General features: G+C 42.8%; 1 protein-coding gene across 2 annotated transcripts in view; it reads right to left on the bottom strand.

Moving 5' to 3' along the window:
• LOC142251245 (actin-binding protein WASF3-like) overlaps nt 1–24,868 on the bottom strand; it is a 186,894-nt gene that overhangs the window by 46,655 nt on the left and 115,371 nt on the right. The window lies entirely within an intron of this gene.

Raw genomic sequence — 24,868 nt, 5'->3', positions numbered from 1 at the left:
TGAAGTCCCGAAAGAGGGTCAAATGACAATACAATAAACTGAATAGAACTAACTAGAAACTAAATGGTTAAACTCAATGGAAAACAACAACCTCCTGTGGTGCGACAGAAATGCCCTTAATTACAGAACAAAAGACGGTGATTATAGGATGTTAGCTAAAATCCTTCAGGTCATTCGACCCGTCTCTGGGTTCCAAAGGTAGAAATGTTAAATTACCTCTCTCTGGGACTTCTAGTGCTAACAGATCAGCATGCCCCAGCACTAAATGGAGAACTGAGCATTCATTCACCAAACCAACAGGTCAGCACAGCCCTGTTTCCATAATTCAGCAAAACAGTCACTCACACAGAAAGTAGGCATCGTGACAGTGCCAAAGTTGGTGGAAGCAATCATCACAATGAAGAATGGTTTGGACTATAGTGTTTTTTGAAGTGCAGGACGATAGGCCCAGAATGTGGACAGATAGGGTCTTGTAAAGTGTTCAAATAGTAGCCGGATAACCAAATATAATTTTTTTGTGCTGTGTTGTAAAACAGCTTTGCTATATCAATAAAGGTTTAAAGCTTTACAGACATAGCATAAATCTTAGATGGCTGTCGGCTGAATGATGGATTGACCTATCATTTGGCTGGCAACAATCTCGGCCGTCTCTCCCAGGAGCACTCGATCTGCTGAGGACTCCTCTGTTTTCTAGGGGATAGATGCTACAAGACATCTCTGTAGGTGTAATATCTCAATGAGAACAAAATCAATGTGAACCTATGGCTGTGTTTTTGCTGCGTTTTTTTCATGCATTTTTTCTTGTAGATTTTAATCAATAATGCAAGGAAAAACACATCCCAGCAAAGTATATAACAATCCTGAGTTGCTGTGCACATGTTGCAGATTTTTTTTCTTGCAGATTTTGGTGCAGAAAAAATCTGTAGCATGTCAATACTTTCTGTGTTTTTTCCTGCGTCTGAAATATTCCACTGTAGTGCTCGTGCTCAATCACTGCAGTGGATTGTATGCTAGTGCTGCAATCGCAGCACTGACACCTCGCCTCATACACTATGTATATGGCATGGACTGTGAGGCGATCCGTAGCTCAATAACCTGGGATAGCCAAGGTGATGACCAAGGGGTGATATGGCAGCAATCGGCTCCCTGTAATCGCATTACAGGGACCCAATTGCCAGGGAGAGGTAAGTGATTCCTCTCCCTGCCTCCTGAATGCTACGATCGCGATTTATCGCAGCATTTAGGGGGTTAAACTGTTGGGCACGACTCCTAACAGTGAGAGCCAGGTCTCAGCTGTAACATCAGCTGGAGACTTGGCGGCGATCACGGGGGTACAGCGCAGGGAGCCCCGTGATCACCACAACGTGAAAAAACGCATGAGAAAAATGCAAAAACACGATAAAAAAATGCACTTTTTCTGCTACGTTTTTCCTGCCATAACTTGCAGTTTTGTGTGCAGAAAATCTGGACACAAATCTAATACATGGGCGCATATCCTAACTCACCCGACAATCATCTGACCAGCGCCCTGATAAATATTAGACTGTTATCGGAACCCGATGATGTCAGGTGACATTAGTCTAACGTGGATGGGAGGCTTTAGTATTTCCGCTTTTCACCATTTTAAACTATTGCTTGAGATGACTTTTATTCAGGTACGCTACATCAGGATCCAGTCTAATACTGTAAGATTCACACAATTCTTATACACAGTTGTGCTCAAAAGTTTACATACCCCGGCAGATTTTTTTGCTCCCTTGGCCTTTTTTATTTTAGAGAATATGAATAATAACACAAAATCTGTTTTTCCGCTCATGGTTAGTGATTGGATTGAAGCCATTTATTGTCATACTACTATGTTTTCTCTTTTTAAATCATAATGACAGCCAAAAACATCCAAATGTCCCTGATCAAAAGTTCACATACCCCAGTTCTTAATACCATGTATTTACCCCTCTAACATCAATGACACCTTGAAGTCTTTTGTGGTAGTTGTGGATGAGGCTCTTTATTTTCTCACATAGTAAAGCTGTCCATTATTCTTGGCAAAAAGCCTCCAGTTCCTGTAAATTTCTGGCCTTTCTTGCATGAACTGCACGCTTGAGTTCTCCCCAGAATGGCTCAATGATATTGAGGTCAGGAGACTGAGATGGCCACTCCAGAACCTTCACTTTGTTTTGCTGTAGCCAATGACAGGTCGACTTGGCCTTGTGATTTGGATCGTTGTCATGTTGGAACGTCCAAGTACGTCCCATGTGCAGCTTCCGGGCTGACGAGTGCAAATTTGCCTCCAGTATTTGCTGTTAACGTGCTGTATTCATCTTTCCTTCAACTTTGACCAAGCTTCTTGTGCCTTTGTAGCTAACACATCGCCACATCATCAGCGATCCACCTCTGTGCTTTACATGGTGTTCCTTTCATCATAAGCCTTGTTGACACCTCTCTAAATGTAACGTTTCTGGTTGTGCCAAAAAGTTTGATTTTGGTCTAATCATTCCAAATTACCTTGTTCCAGAAGTTTGGAGGCTTGTCTCTGTGCTGTTTGGCGTATTGTAGGCGAGATACTTTGTGGCATTTGCACAGTAATGGCTTTCTTCTGGCGACTCGACCACGCAGCCCATTTTTCTTCAAGTGCTTCCTTATTGTGCATCTTGAAATAGCCACACTGATAGTTTCAGTGAGTCCTGTATTTCAGCTGATGTTATTTGTGGGTTTTTCTTTGCATCCCGGACAATTTTCCTGGCAGTTGTGCCAAAAATGTTGTTGGTCTACCTGATCATGGTTTGGTTTTCACAGAGCCACTGATTTTTCATTTGTTAATCACAGTTTGAACACTGTTGACTGGCATTATCAATTCATTGCATATCTTTTTGTATCCCATTTCTGTTTTACACAGTTCAACTATCTTTTCCCGTAGATCCGTTGACAATTCTTTTGCTTTCCCCATGACTCACAATCCAGAAACATTAGTGGCTGGATTAAAGATGCAAGAGTCTGTCTAGATCCCAGAAACTCACTCAGCTTTTATGCACACACACTGATTACAAGCAAACAGGTGAGTATGTTACATTTATTAACCATTCAAACTCATTTGTGTCAACTTATGTGCATGTTATCAGGCCAAAATCACCAGGGTATCTAAACTTTTGATCAGGGTAATTTGAATGTTTTTGGTTGTCATTATGATTTCAAAAGAGATATTCCCAGAAGATGATGAAGACGGCACTCTCGATGGGAATCTGCAGCTTTATTGTCTGTAAAAGTACAGATTACAGCACGTGGGGAAAGGTGGGTGTGCGGGCACGCCGGACAACGGACGTTTTGCGCTTAAGCAGAGCGCTTCTACGGGACCTGTAGAAGCGCTCTGCTGAAGCGCGAAACGGCCGTCGTCCGGCGTGCCCGCACACCCACCTTTCCCCACATGCTGTATTCATGTACTTTTACAGACAATAAAGCCGCAGATTCCCATCGTGAGTGCCGTCTTCATCATCTTCTGGGAATATTTATAAATCGACTCTTGTGCTGACTGAGCACCACCTGGGACTACAGTAAATCTTCCAATGGTTACCAACTCCGGTCTGTGAGTAACATAAGAAAAGTATTTGTAGCTGCAGTGCTCAGCCCCTCTACCATTTTTGTTTGGATTTTTTTTTAATTTAAAAAGAGAAAACACAGTAGTTTGACAATAAATGGCCTCACACAACCACTAACCATGAGTGGAAAAATAGATTTTGTGTTATCATTCATATTCTCTGAAAAAAATCAGAAAATCTGGCGAGGTATATAAACTTTTGAGCACAACTGTATGCTACATACTGTGCATATTAAAGACATGTCCCGATGATGCTTTGGGTTCCCTTCATTCCTGTTCTGCAGTGTTTAATGAGTAACAAATGGAAATCATGTGGAGAATATTATTCTGCTCTGTGCCAATGACAAACCCTTTCAAATTTTAGTTTGTTTAATGTAAAAGCAAGAAGTGCCATTACATTAGAGCGGCATGGCCGAGCCGCAGTTTACTTATCTTCCAATTAATGAGTGCATCGCCTGATTAATTAATTAATGGGACTCGCAGCAAGGAAATCTAGCACTTAAGAAACAAATGCTTAATACAAGTAGGTCACTTGGGCATGGCCACACTTTCGGAGCCAAAAGGGCAGTAGTCCTTAATTGAAATTCTCAACCGGTCAATTACACACAGGCTTTAGAGATTTATGGATAGTATTTTTTCTTATGGAATTTTACCAACTGTCTCTTGGCGCTGATATTATGGCAGCATGTACACTATTTTGTATGGATATTATATTAAAAAATAAGTAATTTCAGAGGCAATTAACACCCTATAGTCATGATGGAACATTACATAATTGTATTATAATGAAAGCATTAAAGTGTTAGATATGCTTAACCCACGTCATACTTTAATACAATGTGGAACAATTCAATACACACGACAAGATATTGTTTAAAACCATTTAAAACAAGACATGAAGGACAACACACACAAAGCGGCACTTATCACAAAAGGTAGTTGTAACAATGGTGGACAAAAATAAATATCAATAGATATTAATTATATAACCCCTTGTTAAGACAATGTCAAATGTCATACAGTGATATATAAGAAGTATAATGACCCGATTAAAAAAAAGAAGACCATCTGGAAATGAGAAGTGTATAAATGAAAGCTGTTTGTAACAAGGGGGGCCAGTAGTGTAAGGCCTCTGCCACACAAACGTGAAAATCACGCACGTGCCGCGAGACACGTATTTTCCCTGTGTGTTGCGTTTGGTAAGTACGTGTCTCCGGTACGTGCAGCCCACGTGTGTTCTACGTGTGCTATCCGCGATAACACACGGATAACCGGTAATTTGCATACTCACGTGGTCCTTCCTGCTGTCCAGGGTACTGATCTTCGGTCTCCGGTCCTGCCGACTCCCCGCTGCTGCTGCTTCCGGCCACAGTGAAGTGAATATTAAATGAGCATAATGAGCGGCAGTCGGCAGCAAATGACAGCAGAGACAGGAGGGCTGGAGAAGGTGAGTAAAGATTTGGTGTTTTTTTCTCTGACACATGAGTTTTCTCCAGCGCGTGTCACACGGGACCGCATCCATACTGTGACACCCGTGATGCTAGAGAAAAACGGACATGTCAGCGTGAGAAACACACGGACACACGTAAGTACGGAACGGACACACGTTCCGTTCCAAAATACTTACGTGTGTCTAAACCATTAGGAATAGATAGGTCCACTTGTGCCCGTGTCTCCGGTAAGTGAGAAAACTGTCAAACACGTACCGGAGGCACGAACGTGTGACAGAGGCCTTAGGCAGTATTAAATAAGGAACCTATATCGGATGGATGTCAATCCTGTATAACTAAATACACAATGGTCATGAAGTTGTAGAATAACAATCATATGTAAGGTGAGTAATAAATATGACACAGAGCACCATGTGGGGAGTAAGAGGGGAACGGGAACCTCTGAATGTACCACAGGTAAGACTAAATAAAAAGCAGCCTAAATGAATAGATGCTAATAGAGTCTATAACAATATACCGAGGGGAAAACGGTATGATGAGAACCTGCCTAGATAGTATAGGTCAATACCATATGTCCTTGTAGTGCAAGTGCTAATGGGACCTAAGTAAACAAGCCCTAGTAGCACAAAGCCTGTACAACAGATGTTTGAACACCCCAGATATATACAGTATATGTACACCAGTATATTAGAATAGAAAATAATGTGGTACACTCTCATATGAACCCCAGGAACAAGTACATCAATATATCAGGGTATGAGTTTTGCAATGAACACCTGCCTAGAAGGTATGAATTAGTACCGTATGATCAATACAATGGGTACTGAATTAAACCAGGACCTTTATCGACACCAGCAACCTGGATTACAGGAGATAAACAAAGCATCCATATATAAAATTTAATATGAACTAATAGTACACTCCCTCTGGTATGGGTGATAATACGCCCTAGATTTATATACACCAGTGTATTTTGGTAACAAAATAGATCATCTGTGAAACAGATGTAACCTGGTATCCAACCAAAAAGTGATGTGACAAGCACCTACATGAGAATTGCCCCACAGCCCCCACGAGAAATATTAATGAATCCTAAGTACAATAAAGCAACCCGGTAACCATGAAATCATAGGCCGGACAGGATGCACAATAGCATCAGGATAATAAATGAAGGATGGCCAAAGAGGAAAAACACAGAGGTATAGAAAATAAAGTCACCATGTCCCTATGAAAGCAGAGAAGCCGCTAAGTGTGGGAGACCCCACGCGTATCGCCGCCAGAGCGGCTTCATCAGGGAAAGTGACGTCAGTGCGGAACAAAGAAGTATATATATACATAACTAATAACATAAACGCACACACCTGAGTTGCTGGAAGCAAAGCGCGGTTATTACTGTGCGGCGCCATGTTCGCGCCTGCGCAGTGCAGCAGAACTGGATTGCACATGAATAAAAAAGCTGCAGAATGCGGAAAGCGATATATGCGCATGCGTAAGTCACATAGAAGCTGGAGAAGCACATTATATGCAGAACGATCAGCAGAAAGTTACTAAGGTGATCGTAATCATAAGGTAAAAGAGCCCCGAGATGAAAAGTCGGGGAAATACCCTCAGCGGAAGTGATTAAAATAACATGCTCAAGGTGGATTTATTAGATGAATGTCCGTAAAAAAAAGTAACGAACATAGATAGAATCACACAAAAATAGAATCACACTATTCATTCCAATCATATCTCTCGTCGTTATTTTAATCCCTCATATTTTCAGGTAGTTTGGGTCTTTTATTTCATTCTTGCACCCCTAAATTCTGAAAACCATAACTTTTTAATCTGTCGATAAAGATTCATGAGGGTTTGCCTTTCAGGGATGATGGATTTGAATAGACTTTACCTATTCCGTTTATTCTGCAAGCTGACATGATATATTACAACATAATACAATAATTTCTTATTCCTTAGTCCTGTTGTGACCGCGCGCACTCCCGCGGTCATAACGAGATCTGAAGAAGCGAGGGCGCATGCGCCGCCCTCTCAGGCACAAAACTGGGTAATGCGGGCTTCAAAAACATGGCTCCGGAGATAAGCGCTATGCGCAGGCACCAACTCCGACGCCGTGTTGCTGAATGGAGAAATTTGCATACAGCCAGAGAGAGGGAGGAACAGGTGGTGGGGGGGCGGAAATCATGTGCATAACTCGCCCGGATATTATCTGTAGAAGTGCACACGTCAGTCAAAAAGTGGATGAATTTTCAAACTTCATAAACTTGGATTTCACAGCCTAAACATCCGATCTGCCCACTAATGGTATGTACAGCCTTTACCTTATATACCAAAATCCTGATGTTTGGTTCCCTTTAAGAATGCAGGTATACCGTAAATGACCATAACAGTGCTACTATAGGTGAAGTCATCCGTGCTTCCATGTCTGGCGCCTTCTCTATGACATGAGAAATATGGTGTTGTAATTGCACCGCTAGTGTTATTCAGAAGGATATTGGCCAGAGAAGCCAATGCAGCCTACAGAAAGAAAGCGGTGAAGGAGCAACAGGAGTTTAGTGGTTCTCTTTTTTTTTTTTCTTCTGCTACGCTAATTTAATTATGTATTCAGTTTGGTTGTAATGAGTTTGTATAGCCAATGGAAGAATCATATAGTCGCTAATGAATTGAGGGGGGGAGATTGCACAGAGGGTAATGAAACTGAAAAGGAAGGTACAGTGAGTAATGGATTTATGTATTCAAAAGGGGTCGTACTGTGGAGAACTCATTTATATATTTAAATCAGGAGGGAAAGAGCACAGTAATTATTACCATAATTTATATTTTTAACAGTACATGGACACAAATTAATTTAGACTTTTAAAGAGGTGATCAAGTCACCTAATACTAAGGATAGTCATCAATATCAGTTAAAAGGATCTGCCAGACCCCCAGTGATCAGCTATAAGTTACAGTAGCACTGGATGTAAACACATTGAATGCAGCAGCACTGTAAACTTTCCATTCAATATGTAACGGCTGCTACTGGGTACTGCAGAACAGATCCTATTGAAGAGGCTATCAGGATGGTGGAGGTGCTGAAGAACAGCTCCCATTGTAGAGAATATCAGAATGGTGGAGGTGCTAAAGAACAGCTCCTATTGAAGAGAATATCAGGATGGTAGAGGTGCTAAAGAACAGCTCCTATTGCAGAGAATATCAGGATGGTGGAGGTGCTAAAGAACAGCTCCTACTGTAGAGAATATCAGGATGGTGGACGTGCAGAAGAACAGCTCCTATTGAAGAGAATATCAGGATGGTGGAGATGCAGAAGAACAGCTCCTATTGAAGAGAATATCAGGATGGTGGAGATGCAGAAGAACAGCTCCTATTGTAGAGAATATCAGGATGGTGGAGGTGCTAAAGAACAGCTCCTATTGTAGAGAATATCAGGATGGTGGAGGTGCTAAAGAACAGCTCCTATTGAAGAGAATATCAGGATGGTGGAGGTGCTAAAGAACAGCTCCTATTGTAGAGAATATCAGGATGGTGGAGGTGCAGAAGAACAGCTCCTATTGTAGAGAATATCAGGATGGTGGAGGTGCAGAAGAACAGCTCCTATTGTAGAGAATATCAGGATGGTGGAGGTGCTAAAGAACAGCTCCTATTGTAGAGAATATCAGGATGGTGGAGGTGCTAAAGAACAGCTCCTATTGTAGAGAATATCAGGATGGTGGAGGTGCAGAAGAACAGCTCCTATTGAAGAGAATATCAGGATGGTGGAGGTGCAGAAAAACAGCTCCTATTGAAGAGAATATCAGGATGGTGGAGGTGCAGAAGAACAGCTCCTATTGAAGAGAATATCAGGATAGTGGAGGTGCAGAAGAACAGCTCCTATTGTAGAAAATATCAGGATGGTGGAGGTGCAGAAAAACAGCTCCTATTGAAGAGAATATCAGGATGGTGGAGGTGCAGAAGAACAGCTCCTATTGAAGAGAATATCAGAATGGTGGAGGTGCAGAAGAACAGCTCCTATTGTAGAGAATATCAGGATGGTGGAGGTGCAGAAGAACAGCTCCTATTGTAGAGAATATCAGGATGGTGGAGGTGCAGAAGAACAGCTCCTATTGTAGAGAATATCAGGATGGTGGAGGTGCTAAAGAACAGCTCCTATTGTAGAGAATATCAGGATGGTGGAGGTTCAGAAGAACAGCTCCTATTGAAGAGAATATCAGAATGGTGGAGGTGCAGAAGAACAGCTCCTATTGTAGAGAATATCAGGATGGTGGAGGTGCAGAAGAACAGCTCCTATTGTAGAGAATATCAGGATGGTGGAGGTGCTAAAGAACAGCTCCTATTAAAGAGAATATCAGGATGGTGGAGGTGCTAAAGAACAGCTCCTATTGTAGAGAATATCAGGATAGTGGAGGTGCAGAAGAACAGCTCCTATTGAAGAGAATATCAGAATGGTGGAGGTGCGAAAGAACAGCTCCTATTGAAGAGAATATCAGGATGGTGGCGGTGCAGAAGAACAGCTCCTATTGTTCAAAATATCAGGATGGTGGAGGTGCAGAAGAACAGCTCCTATTGTAGAGAATATCAGGATGGTGGAGGTGCTAAAGGACAGCTCCTATTGAAGAGAATATCAGGATGGTGGAGGTGCTAAAGAACAGCTCCTATTGAAGAGAATATCAGGATGGTGGAGGTGCTAAAGAACAGCTCCAATTGTAGAGAATATCAGGATGGTGGAGGTGCTAAAGAACAGCTCCTATTGTAGAGAATATCAGGATGGTGGAGGTGCAGAAGAACAGCTCCTATTGTAGAGAATATCAGGATGGTGGAGGTGCTAAAGAACAGCTCCTATTGTAGAGAATATCAGGATGGTGGAGATGCAGAAGAACAGCTCCTATTGTAGAGAATATCAGGATGTTGGAGGTGCTAAAGAACAGCTCCTATTGTAGAGAATATCAGGATGGTGGAGGTGCTAAAGAACAGCTCCTATTGTAGAGAATATCAGGATGGTGGAGGTGCTAAAGAACAGCTCCTATTGTAGAGAATATCAGGATGGTGGAGGTGCTAAAGAACAGCTCCTATTGAAGAGAATATCAGGATGGTGGAGGTGCAGAAGAACAGCTCCTATTGTAGAGAATATCAGGATGGTGGAGGTGCTAAAGAACAGCTCCTATTGTAGAGAATATCAGAATGGTGGAGGTGCAGAAGAACAGCTCCTATTGAAGAGAATATCAGGATGGTGGATGTGCGAAAGAACAGCTCCTATTGTTGAAAATATCAGGATGGTGGAGGTGCTAAAGGACAGCTCCTATTGAAGAGAATATCAGGATGGTGGAGGAACTAAAGGACAGCTCCTATTGAAGAGAATATCAGGATGGTGGAGGTGCAGAAGAACAGCTCCTATTGTAGAGAATATCAGGATGGTGGAAGTGCTAAAGGACAGCTCCTATTGAAGAGAATATCAGGATGGTGGAGGTATAAAGGACAGCTCCTATTGAAGAGAATATCAGGATGGTGGAGGTACTAAAGGACAGCTCCTATTGAAGAGAATATCAGGATGGTGGAGGTGCTAAAGGACAGCTCCTATTGAAGAGAATATCAGGATGGTGGAGGTGCAGAAGAACAGCTCCTATTGTAGAGAATATCAGAATGGTGGAGGTGCTAAAGAACAGCTCCTATTGTAGAGAATATCAGGATGGTGGAGGTGCTAAAGGACAGCTCCTATTGAAGAGAATATCAGGATGGTGGAGGTGCTAAAGAACAGCTCCTATTGAAGAGAATATCAGGATGGTGGAGGTGCTAAAGAACAGCTCCTATTGTAGAGAATATCAGGATGGTAGAGGTGCTAAAGAATAGCTCCTATAGTAGAGAATATCAGGATGGTGGAGGTGCAGAAGAACAGCTCCTATTGTAGAGAATATCAGGATGGTGGAGGTGCAGAAGAACAGCTCCTATTGTAGAGAATATCAGAATGGTGAAGGTGCAGAAGAACAGCTCCTATTGTAGAGAATATCAGGATGTTGGAGGTGCTAAAGAACAGCTCCTATTGTAGAGAATATCAGGATGGTGGAGGTGCTAAAGAACAGCTCCTATTGAAGAGAATATCAGAATGGTGGAGGTGCTAAAGAACAGCTCCTATTGAAGAGAATATCAGGATAGTGGAGGTGAAGAAGGACATCTCCTATTGTAGAGAATATCAGGATGGTGGAGGTGCTAAAGAACAGCTCCTATTGTAGAGAATATCAGAATGGTGAAGGTGCAGAAGAACAGCTCCTATTGTAGAGAATATCAGGATGTTGGAGGTGCTAAAGAACAGCTCCTATTGAAGAGAATATCAGGATAGTGGAGGTGCTAAAGAACAGCTCCTATTGAAGAGAATATCAGGATGGTGGAGGTGCAGAAGAACAGCTCCTATTGAATAGAATATCAGGATGGTGGAGGTGCTAAAGAACAGCTCCTATTGTAGAGAATATCAGGATGGTGGAGGTGCTAAAGAACAGCTCCTATTGGAGAGAATATCAGGATGGTGGAGGTGCTAAAGAACAGCTCCTATTGTAGAGAATATCAGAATGGTGGAGGTGCAAAAGAACAGCTCCTATTGTAGAGAATATCAGAATGGTGGAGGTGCAAAAGAACAGCTCCTATTGTAGAGAATATCAGAATGGTGGAGGTGCAAAAGAACAGCTCCTATTGTAGAGAATATCAGAATGGTGGAGGTGCAGAAGAACAGCTCCTATTGTAGAGAATATCAGAATGGTGAAGGTGCAGAAGAACAGTTCCTATTGTAGAGAATATCAGAATGGTGAAGGTGCAGAAGAACAGCTCCTATTGTAGAGAATATCAGGATAGTGGAGGTGCAGAAGAACAGCTCATATTGAAGAGAATATCAGGATGGTGGAGGTGCAGAAGAACAGCTCCTATTGAAGAGAATATCAGGATGGTGGAGATGCTAAAGGACAGGTCTTATTGTAGAGAATATCAGGATGGTGGAGATGCTAAAAAACAGCTCCTATTGTAGAGAATATCAAGATGGTGGAGGTGCTAAAGAACAGCTCCTATTGTAGAGAATATCAGGATGGTGGAGGTGCTAAAGAACAGCTCCTATTGTAGAGAATATCAGGATGGTGGAGGTGCTAAAGAACAGCTCCTATTGTAGAGAATATCAGGATGGTGGAGGTGCAGAAGAACAGCTCCTATTGAAGAGAATATCAGGATGGTGGAGGTGCAGAAGAACAGCTCCTATTGAATAGAATATCAGGATGGTGGAGGTGCTAAAGAACAGCTCCTATTGAAGAGAATATCAGAATGGTGGAGGTGCTAAAGAACAGCTCCTATTGAAGAGAATATCAGGATAGTGGAGGTGAAGAAGGACATCTCCTATTGTAGAGAATATCAGGATGGTGGAGGTGCTAAAGAACAGCTCCTATTGTAGAGAATATCAGAATGGTGAAGGTGCAGAAGAACAGCTCCTATTGTAGAGAATATCAGGATGTTGGAGGTGCTAAAGAACAGCTCCTATTGAAGAGAATATCAGGATAGTGGAGGTGCTAAAGAACAGCTCCTATTGAAGAGAATATCAGGATGGTGGAGGTGCAGAAGAACAGCTCCTATTGAATAGAATATCAGGATGGTGGAGGTGCTAAAGAACAGCTCCTATTGTAGAGAATATCAGGATGGTGGAGGTGCTAAAGAACAGCTCCTATTGGAGAGAATATCAGGATGGTGGAGGTGCTAAAGAACAGCTCCTATTGTAGAGAATATCAGAATGGTGGAGGTGCAAAAGAACAGCTCCTATTGTAGAGAATATCAGAATGGTGGAGGTGCAAAAGAACAGCTCCTATTGTAGAGAATATCAGAATGGTGGAGGTGCAAAAGAACAGCTCCTATTGTAGAGAATATCAGAATGGTGGAGGTGCAGAAGAACAGCTCCTATTGTAGAGAATATCAGAATGGTGAAGGTGCAGAAGAACAGTTCCTATTGTAGAGAATATCAGAATGGTGAAGGTGCAGAAGAACAGCTCCTATTGTAGAGAATATCAGGATAGTGGAGGTGCAGAAGAACAGCTCATATTGAAGAGAATATCAGGATGGTGGAGGTGCAGAAGAACAGCTCCTATTGAAGAGAATATCAGGATGGTGGAGATGCTAAAGGACAGGTCTTATTGTAGAGAATATCAGGATGGTGGAGATGCTAAAAAACAGCTCCTATTGTAGAGAATATCAAGATGGTGGAGGTGCTAAAGAACAGCTCCTATTGTAGAGAATATCAGGATGGTGGAGGTGCTAAAGAACAGCTCCTATTGTAGAGAATATCAGGATGGTGGAGGTGCTAAAGAACAGCTCCTATTGTAGAGAATATCAGGATGGTGGAGGTGCAGAAGAACAGCTCCTATTGAAGAGAATATCAGGATGGTGGAGGTGCAGAAGAACAGCTCCTATTGAATAGAATATCAGGATGGTGGAAGTGCTTAAGAACAGCTCCTATTTTAGAGAATATCAGGATGGTGGAGGTGCAGAAGAACAGCTCCTATTGAAGAGAATATCAGGATGGTGGAGGTGCTAAAGAACAGCTCCTATTGTAGAGAATATCAGGATGGTGGAGGTGCAGAAGAACAGCTCCTATTGTAGAGAATATCAGGATGGTGGAGGTGCTAAAGAACAGCTCCTATTGTAGAGAATATCAGGATGGTGGAGGTGCAGAAGAACAGCTCCTATTGTAGAGAATATCAGGATGGTGGAGGTGCTAAAGAACAGCTCCTATTGTAGAGAATATCAGGATGGTGGAGGTTCTAAAGAACAGCTCCTATTGTAGAGAATATCAGGATGGTGGAGGTGCTAAAGAACAGCTCCTATTGTAGAGAATATCAGGATGGTGGAGGTGCTAAAGAACAGCTCCTATTGAAGAGAATATCAGGATGGTGGAGGTGCTAAAGAACAGCTCCTATTGTAGAGAATATCAGGATGGTGGAGGTGCTAAAGAACAGCTCCTATTGAAGAGAATATCAGGATGGTGGAGGTGCAGAAGAACAGCTCCTATTGAAGAGAATATCAGGATGTTGGAGGTACTAAAGAACAGCTCCTATTGTAGAGAATATCAGGATGGTGGAGGTGCAGAAGAACAGCTCCTATTGAATAGAATATCAGGATGGTGGAGGTGCTAAAGAACAGCTCCTATTGTAGAGAATATCAGGATGGTGGAGGTACTAAAGAACAGCTCCTATTGAAGAGAATATCAGGATGGTGGAGGTGCTAAACAACAGCTCCTATGAAAGAGAATATCAGGATGGTGGAGGTGCTAAAGAACAGCTCCTATTGTAGAGAATATCAGGATGGTGGAGGTACTAAAGAACAGCTCCTATTGAAGAGAATATCAGGATGGTGGAGGTGCTAAACAACAGCTCCTATGAAAGAGAATATCAGGATGGTGGAGGTGCTAAAGGACAGCTCCTATTGAAGAGAATATCAGAATGGTGGAGGTGCAGAAGAACAGCTCCTATTGTAGAGAATATCAGGATGGTGGAGGTGCAGAAGAACAGCTCCTATTGAAGAGAATATCAGGATGGTGGAGGTGCAGAAGAACAGCTCCTATTGTAGAGAATATCAGGATGGTGGAGGTGCTAAAGAACAGCTCCTATTGTAGAGAATATCAGGATGGTGGAGGTGCTAAAGAACAGCTCCTATTGTAGAGAATATCAGGATGGTGGAGGTGCTAAAGAACAGCTCCTATTGTAGAGAATATCAGGATGGTGGAGGTGCAGAAGAACAGCTCCTATTGTAGAGAATATCAGAATGGTGGAGGTGCTAAAGAACAGCTCCTATTGTAGAGAATATCAGAATGGTGGAGGTGCTAAAGAACAGCTCCTATTGAAGAGAATATCAGGATGGTGGAGGTGCTAAAGAACAGCTCCTATTGTAGAGAATATCAGGATGGTGGAGGTGCAGAAGAACAGCTCCTATTGAAGAGAATATCAGGATGGTGGAGGTGCTAAAGAACAGCTCCTATTGAAGACAATATCAGAATGGTGGAGGTGCTAAAGAACAGCTCATATTGTAGAGAATATCAGGATGGTGGAGGTGCAGAAGAACAGCTCCTATTGTAGAGAATATCAGGATGGTGGAGGTGAAGAAGAACAGCTCCTATTGTAGAGAATATCAGGATGGTGGAGGTGCAGAAGAACAGCTCCTATTGTAGAGAATATCAGGATGGTGGAGGTGCAGAAGAACAGCTCCTATTGTAGAGAATATCAGGATGGTGGAGGTGCTAAAGAACAGCTCCTATTGTAGAGAATATCAGGATGGTGGAGGTGCTAAAGAACAGCTCCTATTGAAGAGAATATCAGGATGGTGGAGGTGCTAAAGAACAGCTCCAATTGAATAGAATATCAGGATGGTGGAGGTGCTAAAGAACAGCTCCTATTGTAGAGAATATCAGGATGGTGGAGGTGCTAAAGAACAGCTCCTATTGAAGAGAATATCAGGATGGTGGAGGTGCTAAACAACAGCTCCTATTGAAGAGAATATCAGGATGGTGGAGGTGCTAAAGAACAGCTCCTATTGTAGAGAATATCAGGATGGTGGAGGTGCAGAAGAACAGCTCCTATTGTAGAGAATATCAGGATGGTGGAGGTGCTAAAGAACAGCTCCTATTGTAGAGAATATCAGGATGGTGGAGGTGCTAAAGAACAGCTCCTATTGTAGAGAATATCAGGATGGTGGAGGTGCTAAAGAACAGCTCCTATTGTAGAGAATATCAGGATGGTGGAGGTGCTAAAGAACAGCTCCTATTGTAGAGAATATCAGGATGGTGGAGGTGCAGAAGAACAGCTCCTATTGTAGAGAATATCAGAATGGTGGAGGTGCTAAAGAACAGCTCCTATTGTAGAGAATATCAGAATGGTGGAGGTGCTAAAGAACAGCTCCTATTGAAGAGAATATCAGGATGGTGGAGGTGCTAAAGAACAGCTCCTATTGTAGAGAATATCAGGATGGTGGAGGTGCAGAAGAACAGCTCCTATTGAAGAGAATATCAGGATGGTGGAGGTGCTAAAGAACAGCTCCTATTGAAGAGAATATCAGGATGGTGGAGGTGCTAAACAACAGCTCCTATTGAAGAGAATATGAGGATGGTGGAGGTGCTAAAGAACAGCTCCTATTGTAGAGAATATCAGGATGGTGGAGGTGCAGAAGAACAGCTCCTATTGTAGAGAATATCAGGATGGTGGAGGTGCTAAAGAACAGCTCCTATTGTAGAGAATATCAGGATGGTGGAGGTGCTAAAGAACAGCTCCTATTGTAGAGAATATCAGGATGGTGGAGGTGCTAAAGAACAGCTCCTATTGTAGAGAATATCAGGATGGTGGAGGTGCTAAAGAACAGCTCCTATTGTAGAGAATATCAGGATGGTGGAGGTGCAGAAGAACAGCTCCTATTGTAGAGAATATCAGAATGGTGGAGGTGCTAAAGAACAGCTCCTATTGTAGAGAATATCAGAATGGTGGAGGTGCTAAAGAACAGCTCCTATTGAAGAGAATATCAGGATGGTGGAGGTGCTAAAGAACAGCTCCTATTGTAGAGAATATCAGGATGGTGGAGGTGCAGAAGAACAGCTCCTATTGAAGAGAATATCAGGATGGTGGAGGTGCTAAAGAACAGCTCCTATTGAAGACAATATCAGAATGGTGGAGGTGCTAAAGAACAGCTCATATTGTAGAGAATATCAGGATGGTGGAGGTGCAGAAGAACAGCTCCTATTGTAGAGAATATCAGGATGGTGGAGGTGAAGAACAGCTCCTATTGTAGAGAATATCAGGATGGTGGAGGTGCAGAAGAACAGCTCCTATTGTAGAGAATATCAGGATGGTGGAGGTGCAGAAGAACAGCTCCTATTGTAGAGAATATCAGGATGGTGGAGGTGCTAAAGAACAGCTCCTATTGTAGAGAATATCAGGATGGTGGAGGTGCTAAAGAACAGCTCCTATTGAAGAGAATATCAGGATGGTGGAGGTGCTAAAGAACAGCTCCAATTGAATAGAATATCAGGATGGTGGAGGTGCTAAAGAACAGCTCCTATTGTAGAGAATATCAGGATGGTGGAGGTGCTAAAGAACAGCTCCTATTGAAGAGAATATCAGGATGGTGGAGGTGCTAAACAACAGCTCCTATTGAAGAGAATATCAGGATGGTGGAGGTGCTAAAGGACAGCTCCTATTGAAGAGAATATCAGAATGGTGGAGGTGCAGAAGAACAGCTCCTATTGTAGAGAATATCAGGATGGTGGAGATGCTAAAGAACAGCTCCTATTGTAGAGAATATCAGGATGGTGGAGGTGCTAAAGAACAGCTCCTATTGAAGAGAATATCAGGATGGTGGAGGTGCTAAAGAACAGCTCCTATTGAAGAGAATATCAGGATGGTGGAGGTGCAGAAGAACAGCTCCTATTGAAGAGAATATCAGGATGGTGGAGGTGCAGAAGAACAGCTCCTATTGTAGAGAATATCAGGATGGTGGAGATGCTAAAGAACAGCTCCTATTGTAGAGAATATCAGGATGGTGGAGGTGCTAAAGAACAGCTCCTATTGAAGAGAATATCAGGATGGTGGAGGTGCTAACGAACAGCTCCTATTGTAGAGAATATCAGGATGGTGGAGGTGCTAAAGAACAGCTCCTATTGTAGAGAATATCAGAATGGTGGAGGTGCTAAAGAACAGCTCCTATTGTAGAGAATATCAGGATGGTGGAGGTGCTAAAGAACAGCTCCTATTGAAGAGAATATCAGGATGGTGGAGGTGCTAAAGAACAGCTCCTATTGAAGAGAATATCAGAATGGTGGAGGTGCTAAAGAACAGCTCCTATTGTAGAGAATATCAGGATGGTGGAGGTGCAGAAGAACAGCTCCTATTGTAGAGAATATCAGGATGGTGGAGGTGCAGAAGAACAGCTCCTATTGTAGAGAATATCAGGATGGTGGAGGTGCTAAAGAACAGCTCCTATTGTAGAGAATATCAGGATGGTGGAGGTGCTAAAGAACAGCTCCTATTGAAGAGAATATCAGGATGGTGGAGGTGCAGAAGAACAGCTCCTATTGTAGAGAATATCAGGATGGTGGAGGTGCTAAAGAACAGCTCCTATTGTAGAGAATATCAGGACTGTGGAGGTGCTAAAGAACAGCTCCTATTGAAGAGAATATCAGGATGGTGGAGGTACTAAAGGACAGCTCCTATTGCAGAGAATATCAGGATGGTGGAGGTACTAAAGGACAGCTCCTACTGAAGAGAATATCAGAATAGTGGAGGTGCAGAAGAACAGCTCCTATTGCAGAGAATATCAGGATGGTGGAGGTGCTAAAGAACAGCTCCTATTGAAGAGAATATCAGAATGGTGGAGGTGCTAAAGAACAGCTCCTATTGAAGAGAATATCAGGATGGTGGAGGTGCTAAAGAACAGCTCCTATTGAAGAGAATATCAGGATGGTGGAGATGCAGAAGAACAGCTCCTATTGTAGAGAATATCAGGATGGTGGAGGTGCAGAAGAACAGCTCCTATTGAAGAGAATATCAGGATGGTGGAGGTGCTAAAGAACAGCTCGTATTGTAGAGAATATCAGGATGGTGGAGATGCAGAAGAACAGCTCCTATTGTAGAGAATATCAGGATGGTGGAGGTGCAGAAGAACAGCTCCTATTGAAGAGAATATCAGAATGGTGGAGGTGCTAAAGAACAGCTCCTATTGTAGAGAATATCAGGATGGTGGAGGTGCAGAAGAACAGCTCCTATTGAAGAGAATATCAGAATGGTGGAGGTGCAGAAGAACAGCTCCTATTGTAGAGAATATCAGGATGGTGGAGGTGCAGAAGAACAGCTCCTATTGAAGAGAATATCAGAATGGTGGAGGTGCAGAAGAACAGCTTCTATTGTAGAGAATATCAGGATGGTGGAGGTGCAGAAGAACAGCTCCTATTGTAGAGAATATCAGGATGGTGGAGGTGCTAAAGAACAGCTCCTATTGTAGAGAATATCAGGATGGTGGAGGTGCATAAGAACAGCTCCTATTGTAGAGAATATCAGGATGGTGGAGGTGCTAAAGAACAGCTCCTATTGTAGAGAATATCAGGATGGTGGAGGTGCAGAAGAACAGCTCCTATTGTAGAGAATATCAGGATGGTGGAGGTGCAGAAGAACAGCTCCTATTGTAGAGAATATCAGGATGGTGGAGGTGCAGAAGAACAGCTCCTATTGTAGAGAATATCAGGATGGTGGAGGTGCTAAAGAACAGCTCCTATTGAAGAGAATATCAGGATGGTGGAGGTGCTAAAGAACAGCTCCTATTGAAGAGAATATCAGGATGGTGGAGATGCTAAAGAACAGCTCCTATTGTAGAGAATATCAGGATGGTGGAGGTGCAGAAGAACAGCTCCTATTGTAGAGAATATCAGGATGGTGGAGGTGCTAAAGAACAGCTCTTATTGTAGAGAATATCAGGATGGTGGAGGTGCAGAAGAACAGCTCCTATTGTAGAGAATATCAGGATGGTGGAGGTGCTAAAGAACAGCTCCTATTGTAGAGAATATCAGGATGGTGGAGGTGCAGAAGAACAGCTCCTATTGTAGAGAATATCAGGATGGTGGAGGTGCTAAAGAACAGCTCCTATTGTAGAGAATATCAGGATGGTGGAGGTGCAGAAGAACAGCTCCTATTGTAGAGAATATCAGGATGGTGGAGGTGCTAAAGAACAGCTCCTATTGTAGAGAATATCAGGATGGTGGAGATGCTAAAGAACAGTTGCTTTTGAAGAGAATATCAGGATGGTGGAGATGCTAAAGAACAGTTGCTTTTGAAGAGAATATCAGGATGGTGGAGATGCTAAAGAACAGTTGCTTTTGAAGAGAATATCAGGATGGTGGAGGTCCTACAGAACAGTTACTATTGAGAATATCAAGATGGTGGAGGTGCTAAAGGACGGCTCTTATTTAAGAGAATATCAAGAGTAACAACGTCACAGATGTACACAAAAATCTGGAACATCTGTACCTACGCACACCTTAGAACGTGTCAAGACTGAATAGGAAAGCCTGGATTTTGAGAACCCCAAAACAAACTAAGAAGATACTGATTTGAGTTTATGAAAAAAAGATTTAGGAAGGTTGTACGGCATGGTCTGAAAGAGAGAAATGATCTTTGGTAAAATATCTGTCTTACAGCTGTTTATTCTACCAAACCAAAAGACCGAAAGCTTAGTCCAGGTCAACAGATCCTGCTCAATATTCCTGAGAAGAGGTAGGAAATTATGGGAATAAATCTGTGTTGTATAGGCCAAAAGAAGAATACCTAAATATTTAGTGTGTTCTTTTTTCCATTTAAAAGGAAATGAGGAATTGAGATGTACTGTATAGCATTGGCATCTGGTATGTTTATATTAAGGACTAAGAAATATGCACCTTAAAAGGTAACCGTTGTTTTAATCTTTATTATATATGTATAGTACACATGAAAATAAGCAACTTGGTAATATATGTTATCGGAGAAATCTTCTTTCTCTGCCAGAATTGATCGGTCATTATCAAAATTCTCAATTTTGAGGTAAAATCTATTTTCAGTGAAAACTTTCCCATTACTGAGATAGGAGATTGTTGGCAGTTGGTGCTGAGGACGGGAGGAGGGAGGCGCTAGAGGCAGGAGCTAGAGGCAGGGGGAGATGCTAAAATCAGAGGGAGGAGCTAGAGGCAGAGGCAGGAGCTAGAGGCAGAGGGAGGAGCTAAAGGCAGAGGGAGGAGCTAGAGGCAGAGAGAGGTGCTATAGAGAAAAAAGAAAGAGAAGCAGAGAGAGGAGGAGCTATATTCAGAGCTCCACCCCCTCATCCCTCTTCTATCTACATAGAATATCATCTGTCATCTCCTATCTCAGTAATTTGAAAGTCTTCACTGAATACAGATTTTACCAAAAAATTGAGAATTGTGATAATGACTGATCAATTCTGGCAGAGAAAGAAGCAGATTTGTCTGATAAGATTTATTACAAAGTTGCTTATTTTCATGTGTACTATTGATTTTTTAAATAAAAATTAAAATACAGCTTTAAGGTTGGTTCAAAATAGAAAACGATTAAATTCTGCTAATATCACTAATATAGATAGCAGATATTTTGGATACTTTCAAGTTTGAAAGTAATTTCCTATCCATAGCTAAGGTGATAACTTTTTGATCACTAGGAGTCTGACAGATGTGGCCCCGAGTGATTCTGAGAATCAGGGCTCTTCAAAGCCCCAGATGAATGGTGTGGAGAGGAGGCTGATCATGTGCACTCATGGTTGCCAACATGATTTTTTATTTTTTTCTGGACAGCTTATCAAAAATCGCGAACAGACAATATATTTTACAGATAAATTGGAAAATCTCAAAAAATCATCAAGAATATAAGTGAAACATGTCTACAGCCCACAATTCTGATATGAAGACATTAGCTTCAGTCACTGTAAACTGTAAAATGATATGTACAGACAAAATAATCTGTATAAGGTTCTACAGCTTCCAAAAAGTCACAGATAATATTTTTTCACGGACACAACAAAAAAAGTTTCCTATTTTTATGGCATGTCCTGGTATTTCTGGACAGTTGGCAACCCATTGTCTACTGCCAATTTAATGGAAGTGCTAAAGATCACCCAACCAGGGCACCTGGCAAACTTTAGAGCTCTCCCATTAAGAGTGAATGTAGAAGTAGTGAGCATAATCGACCTCTGCTCCACTCAGCCCATAGTCTAAAGCAGTGTTCCCCAACTCCAGTTCTCAAGGCCCATCAATAGTGCAGGTTTTTGGGATTTCCTTAGTATTGCACAGGTGTTAATGTAATTACCTGCCCAGGTGCTGGTTCCAACAGCAGTGCAATGCTAAGGAAATCCTGAAAACATGCACTGTTGGTGGGCCTTGAGGACTGGAGTTGGGGAACCCTGGTCTAAAGAGCCCCAGTTTTGACTATTGCTGTGGGCTACAGCATTCAGACCCCTAGTGATCGGAAAGTTATCCCCTTTCCCGTGAATAGGGGGATATCTGTGAAACTTGAGATTACCCCTTTACTTGATGAAAAATAGAGATATTGAGTGAAAATAAAGAAACTTAATGTTTTTCTAGAGTTAGTAAGATGTATTTGACTTCCATATATTCAGGATCGATACTTACCACAGGAAATGTATTCTTGCATAACCAAAAGCACTTAGTGATAGGAGGGTGGTGTACCGGATTAATAAACAAGTTGGCACAATTCAGTTTAGTAATTTTATGTTCTTGTTATTACTTTTCTTTCATTACCCCACGGGCTTAACCCATTACTCAAATTATATGTGACCATGTTATTTTGACCTCTAACAATGCAGAAATGAGACATTTACTAACTACTGTATTCACTAGAGAAATATAAAGGTGGATAGAGAAGTCGGGTTCAATACTGCGCTAAAACCATGAAGCCAGACGATATGATGGATTCTTTTCTTTAATTAGGACAGGTCAACGCGTTTCAAAGGCATGTCCGCCTTCTTCATCAGGACAAGAAAAAAACAGCATGATGTTTTTTTCTTGTCCTGATGAAGAAGGCGGACATGCCTTTGAAACGCGTTGACCTGTCCTAATTAAAGAAAAGAATCCATCATATCGTCTGGCTTCATGGTTTTAGCGCAGTATTGAACCCGACTTCTCTATCCACCTTTATATTTCTCCATTGCATTATCGGGGCTGCTGCTTGACCAATTTCTACAATCTATTTTTGCCTTCATAGGAGTTGTGCCTGTCACAACTTCCACAGGTGAGCACCTGTCCTATTCTCTAAACCTGCATTGTTTATCAGATAAGACCCTATGTGCGCTTTTCTCTCCACAGCTTTTTGATACTGTATTCACTAAGAAGCTTTAATATGGATATCATTTGTAAAAAGGTTGTCTCATTTTTGTAATCCACCTTAGTCTAAGGGCGGCTTTGCACATTGCGACATCGCACGTGCGATGTCGGTGGGGTCAAATCGAAAGTGACGCACATCCGGCGTCACTTTCGACATCGTACTGTGTAAATGCTAGATGATACAATGAACGAGCGCAAAAACGTAATTATCGTATCATCGTTGCATTCACCGACATTTCCATAATGCCGGTGCCGCGACAGGTACGATGTTGTTCCTCGTTCCTGCGGCAGCACACATCGCTGTGTGTGAAGCCGCAGGAGCGAGGAACATCTCCTTACCTGCCGCCGCCGGCTATACGGAAGGAAGGAGGTGGGCGGGATGTTTACATCCTGCTCATCTCCGCCCCTCCGCCGCTATTGGCCACCTGCCGTGTGACGTCGCTATGACGCCGCACGACCCGCCCCCTTAGGAAGGAGGCGGGCTGCCGGCCAGAGCGACGGTCGCAGGGCAGGTGAGTGCATGTGAAGCTGGCGTAGCGATAATTTTCGCTACGACAGCTATCACAAGATATCGTACCTGCGACGGGGGCGGGGACTATCGCGTGCGACATCGCAGCATCGGCTTGCGATGTCGCAACGTGCAAAGCCCGCCTAAGGGTCATGGTCGCCTCTTGGTGAGGTTAGTGACAGGCTCAGGGTCTCTTTGATCATCTAAGACCTTCATCTGAGGCTTCCTGCAGAGGATGCAAGTTATTCAGTTCTGTCTTGAGCCAGGCCTGGAGCTGTGAGGAGGTGTTCTTCTGCTGCTGCCGTCCATTGCATTGGTGTGTGTGAAGGTAGCTTAGGCCTCTTTCAGACATCAGGTTTTTTTGCATCAGTCACAACCGTTTATGCCCATCTTGCTCCAAACAGGTTCCCCCTCCAAGTAAGCCGCACTTTTCTGGTCGATTTGAGCAGGGCAACCAAGGCATTATGGTTGGCTCTATTTTTCCCTTGGTGACAACCACACCACCTGTGACACATGGGAGGGATAACCTTCGCACTCCTCTGGTTAATCCTAGGCCCCGGTGTTCCCCCTGAAAAGGTAGTCATAAGGTGGTGGCCAGGGTTTAGGGGTGTGAGGTGATACATCCTGGTAGTTGTAGCTGCGTAGAAGGTTTTTGTGGTGCTACCCAGTTCCATCAAGCATATGCATGGGAATAAACACCCAGGTCCAGACCTGTGTGTGAATGATGTCATGTGGGTGTCCTCCGATAACATTAAGAGGGGAAGTATGTCATGGGGTTCCGGGCTCTGGGCTCCTTAGTCCTCATCAGGTTGCGGACATTATGGGTCCTGAGGATGTTCGGTTGGAACCAACCCCAGTGCTGAAAACTCACAACGTTGTCCACAGGTCAGCGCACTGGAGGTGCGTTTTTGAGCTGTCATAGTTTTCTGCAGCTCCTGCATATGTTCTGGGTAAGCGCTGGAGGCTCTTCACATGGGAGGTGAGTGCCAGCAGTTGGGACCAAATTTTTGCATTTTCTGCTGGTGTTTGTACTTTCATAGTCGCCTCTTGGTGAGGTTAGTGACAGTCTCAGGATCTTTTTTATCATCTAAGGCCTAACACATTAAATGTATGGGGGGGTTTTGACCGTCGCAGAGTTAATGTCAGTTTTTCTTGCTAGCTGCAAACTCATTAACTTTGCCCAGGTGATTGCTCTAATGACCACTTCTGGCCTGGATAAAAACCCTCTCCTTCCTGCAGAGGATGCTGGTTATTTAGTTCAGTCTGGCTCCAGGCCTGGATCTGTGAAGAGGTCCTTTGCTGCTGCTGCTGCTGCTGCTGTTGCTGTAGTAGTTGTCATCGTCCATTGCATTGGTGTGTGTGAACGTAGCTTGTCTTGTTACTTTCAACTTTTTGTGTTTCCCCTCCCTGTACACCTTTTATTGTTCCCTATTGTTGGTATTAGGTATGAG

This window comes from Anomaloglossus baeobatrachus, chromosome 9 (genome assembly GCF_048569485.1).
Source record: "Anomaloglossus baeobatrachus isolate aAnoBae1 chromosome 9, aAnoBae1.hap1, whole genome shotgun sequence".
NCBI classification, from domain to species: domain Eukaryota; kingdom Metazoa; phylum Chordata; class Amphibia; order Anura; family Aromobatidae; genus Anomaloglossus; species Anomaloglossus baeobatrachus.
The sequence above is the reverse complement of the archived record's forward strand: the minus strand, read 5'-3'. Positions and strand labels throughout refer to the sequence as shown.